We start from the raw sequence: 5,000 nt of genomic DNA, 5'->3' as shown, positions 1-5,000 counted from the left end.
TATGTCATGTAACCTTGAATGTTTTTAGAAATTAGTAAGAACTTATCACTCACTAACAAGCTGTCTATAGATAGTTCGAAGATGACGTCACTCAGGTCTTTGTTATTGTTTTTTGCCATCCGCGTTTATGAGTAAAGCTCACTGAACTGTATTAACCCGACTATAAACGTTCATGGATACACACAGTTTTGTGTGTTGGATCGTTATACTTCCGGATGGCAATGTTATGAGCTTCTTAGCCAAGCGCATACTATATATATATATATATAATATATATATATATATATATATATATATATATATATATATATATAGATAGAATGCGCTTGGCCAAGGAGTTCACAACATTGCCATCCGGAAGTATAACGGACCAACACACAAACTCTGTGTAACCATGAACTTTTATAGTCTGGTTAATACAGTTTAGTGAGAACAACTCACAAACGCGGATGGCAAAAACAATAACAAAGACCTGAGTGACGTCATCTGCATACTATCTATAGCATGCGCTTAGCTAAGAAGCTGACAACATTTCCATCCGGATATACAGTATAACGGACCAACACACAAAACTGTGTGTAACCATGAACTTTTATGGATAATATGCGCTTGGCTAAGAAGCTCACAACATTGCCATCCGGAAGTATAACGGACCAACACACAAAACTATGTCTAAAATTAAATGTTTATAATCTGGTTAATACAGTTTAGGGAGAACTAATCATTAACGCGGATGGCAAAAACCAATAACAAAGACCTGAGTGACGTCAACTTCTATAGTCTGGTTATTACAGTTTAGTGAGAATTTCTCATAAAAGTTTATGGCAAAAAAACAACAACAAAGACCCGAGTGCCATCACTTTCGTTCCATCTATAAACTTAATCCCCTCCGCCTAGTAGGTCCAGAACTAATACCGTTACGGGGCCAAAGGTCATTACTAATCATGTACTGCGACTATGTGGTCTAGTGGTATAACACTCGCTTTCGGACCGGATGGTCCTGGGTTCCAGCCTCGCTCTGCGCATAGTTGAGCCCTTGGAAAAGGCTCTTGCTTTACTCACTTTTTCTCACCGTACTCAGGTGTAAAATGATACCTGGCCGTTAAAAGCGTTGTCCCTGTCCGAAAAAAAATTGTAATATCGCCTAACAGGCGTCATGTTTCGTTCTTCATGTTGCGTGTTGATGTTGGTCAGGGACCCCATGTAAAGCGCTTCGATTGAGCACGTTTAGTGGATATTACGCTATAGAAGCTCATAACATTGCCATCCGGAAGTATAACGGATCAACACACAAAACTGTGTGTAACAATGAACGTTTATAGTCAGGTTAATACAGTTTAGTGAGAATTACTCATAAACGTGGATGGCAAAAAACAATAACAAAGACCTGAGTGACGTCATCTTCGAACTAAATGCTCTACTTAATTGGATTCAGTAGTCTGATGTCACGCGCCCGGCAACGGCGGCCATCTTGGTTCTAAACAAAGAAAATCTTTACTTTTTATTCTTCATGCTGGCGAGAACTTTTCATTCCCTTTTCATATGCCTTGTGATCAGAATGTGTAAAAGTCAAAACGTGATCAAATGATGGGGTTTTTTTCCTCTGGATACGCTTTTAAGGTCGCCGGAGAAATATTTCATACGGCGTCCGCCATTGTTCCGATAGTTTAGAGCCAGTGTTACTAAGTTACCATACGTCATTAGGAAGGAAGTGACGGTACGACTATTGAATCCTATTGTTTTACTGTGGGAATATCGGTGTTACTGCTTACAAAGGTCAGCGTCTTTAAGTTCATATATTATTATTATAGTTTCCATACTCACCCAGTGTGACCGACACGGTACCAGCTCGAGACCTGCCAGAGATTAACTATTAAAATACCTGTGCATAATTTAATCTATTTTTTAAAAAACAAATATCAATTTTATGTGAGGGCAACTTTCTCTTTATTGTTCGATCCCGAGTCGAGGTAGACTAAATTTTTGGGGATGGTTTTTCTTTTTCTTTTTTTTTTCTTGTTTTTTTTCTTTCTTGTTTTCTTTGGTACTGTTTCATACACACTTTTTTCAGATTTTTCTTTCTTTTTATTGTTCATTATTGCCTGCTGAATAGGCTTATGGAATGGAGTGAGTCCCTTGTCTGATAAAATATGCATTTATATAGCGCTTTATCCATGGAAAAAATGCTGTGCTCCACGCGTTTTATATAGATAGTATGCGCTTGGCTAAGAATCTCATAACATTGCCATCCGGAAGTATAACGGACCAACACACAAAACTGTGTGTAACCATGAATTTTTATAGTGTGGTTGAGAATCACTCACGAACGCGGATGGCAAAATACAATAATAAAGGCTTGAGTGACGTCATCTTCGTTCTAGCTATAAAGATATTTTTTTCTGACCCCCTCTCTTATACTCCTCCCTCCAGTCAATCCAGCAGTGACTGAGTAGCTGGGCCTGTTGGACTTGGCCGAAAGTGCTTTGTGGTAGATATACGTCCTATCCAAAAGATAGCAAGCAATTTAGATTATCCGTTTCACGCTAGAGAAACTGGGATAAACGCAGGCTCCATGGGTCGAATGGCTCTGATGGACTAGTATTATTTTTTTCTATAGGGAAAAATTGTCGTGACCCGGGATCGATCTCGGTCCCTTTTATGTGAAGCGAGTGCTCTACCAAAAGGGAAGACAAGTTGTGACGTCACACTTTCACTCTTCCGGTTCCGAACTCATTGGAAAAGTCTTTGAAACCTGCTCTTCGGATATTGAACCACAAGGTGGCATTAATTATTTTAGTATCAGGATGTATAGGCAGATGCTTAGGATTACGGGTCGTAAAAGAGCGAGGATGGATGATCTTCATTTACGACCAGAATATTATATTATTTAGACTAGAAAATAAGATGCCATCTCACTCTGAATTCAGAAGATCAACTGGATTCAATAGTCTGACGTCACGTCGCCCACAACGCCGGCCATCGTGGTTCTAAACAAAGAAAGAGCTTTGCACACAATGTTTTATTTAATTTTGGGCGGATCAGATCTCGAGGTTTGATCCGCCGACCATCGAATCTATATTCAATTTTCACAAGCTAACCCGTCCAAATATAATACTGTTTTGAGACGTCCGGTCACAAATATATTTCAAGTGTCCAATCAAACATTCACATTCAGTCACGTGGGATTTCATTTTGTTATTTTAACCAGTAAACTCCGCAGTCTGGAAAGACACGTATGTGAATATTTGGCCAGAAAACTCGTCCTTCAAAAATATCAATCGATTTAAATGACCCTCATCTTTGCAAAAGCTCTCAAACCTGGGAACTCGAAAAGTCTTCTGTAAGTCCCAGATTTTAAAGTTTTTTACAAAGATGATGGCCATTTAAATCGGTCGATATAATTTGAAGGACGATATTCCTGACCAAATTTCCAATCTATGTTGTTCCAGAGTACGAAGTTTACAGGTTGAATTGGATTTAGTAGTCTGATGTCACGCCGCCCGGCAACGACGGCCATCTTGGTTCGAAACAAAGAAAATCATTACTTTTTATTCTTCAAGTGGGCTAGAACTTTTCATATGTCGTGTGACCAGAATGTGTAAAAGTCAAAACATGATCAAATTTATGGTTTTTTCCCTCTGGATACGCTTTTATGCTCGCCGGAGAAATATTTCATACGGGCGTCCGCCATTGTTCCGATAGTTTAGAGCCAGTGTTGCTAAGTTACCGTGCGTCATTAGGAAGGAAGTGGCGTTACGACTATTGAATCCTATTATAGAACCTATAGTTTTACTGCCCACCTTTGAAAAAAAAAAAAGAAAAAAAACCCAAACACATTTTAACCCTCTCCTTACCAACTACAGGAAAATCGTCACATTCGTTACGATACAACCAACATTTTTCTTATTCAAATTTCTATTGTACATCATAAAATTGAAAGAAAATGAACAGTGTGTTGTAGAGCATGTTTTCCTAAAGAAAGGATTTATCTCAAAAACCTACTGTTATTGTGTTTGAGTGATAAAAATATATATTTTTGTGTTAGTTGGATGTGAAGTGTTTTGGGAAAATCCTGAAAATGGCTGGTAAGGAGTGGATTAAATAAATAGTCTTTCAATTTATATCATTGGATTAAAAAGATCATGTCCATGATCTTGTCAAAAACTCTCAAACCTGGGACTTCCCTGGCGATTTCCTCAATGGTCAGTTTGTTTTATTTTTTACAAAAATGGGGTTCAATTTAATCGATCCATATTAATCTAATTTAAACAGACTATAGATAGAATGAAGTTGACGTCACTCAGGTCTTTGTTATTGTTTTTTTTTTTTTTGCCATCCGCGTTTATGAGTAATTCTCAATGAACCAGACTATAGATAGTATGCGCTTGGCAAAGAAGCTCACAACATATCCATCCGGAAGTATAACGGACCAACACACAAAACTATGTCTAACCTTAAACGTTTATAGTTTATGGTTAATACTGTTTAGTGAGGATTACAAATAAACGCGGATGGCAAAAAGCAATAACAAAGGCCTGAGTGACGTCAACTTCATACTATCTATAAACGTTCAATGTTAGACATCGTTTTGTGCCGAATGGCAATGTTGTGAGCTTCTGAGCCAAGCGCATACTATCTATATACAGTTTTCCGGCCAAATTTTCAAAAAGTGTTTTTTCCGATTTTGGCATTTTATCAGTTTAAAACCCATCATAATCAATGCATCGGTCGCTTTGAACGGGGGGCAGATGATTATACAGAATTATGCATGGCAATGGCTGAAGTACCTGGGATGAGTACCATTCAATGGGCTTTAGCGTGCATTTGAGCACCGTTATGTTAAAAGGATTTCCAGGGAGAAGGATTGGAAATGAGTTTTTTACATTGTTTGTCTTGACTCAGTGGCAATTTCAATAGTAATACAATCTTCTAAAGCGTGGTCAGTCATTATGTCGGATGAATATTGACGCTGTGCTATGTTTAGTAAAATACTCACAACA

Source organism: Berghia stephanieae, chromosome 6, assembly GCF_034508935.2.
Source record: "Berghia stephanieae isolate SIO BIC M18660-M18661 chromosome 6, UCSD_Bste_1.3, whole genome shotgun sequence".
Lineage (NCBI taxonomy): Eukaryota > Metazoa > Mollusca > Gastropoda > Nudibranchia > Aeolidiidae > Berghia > Berghia stephanieae.
This window is presented reverse-complemented; position numbering follows the sequence as displayed.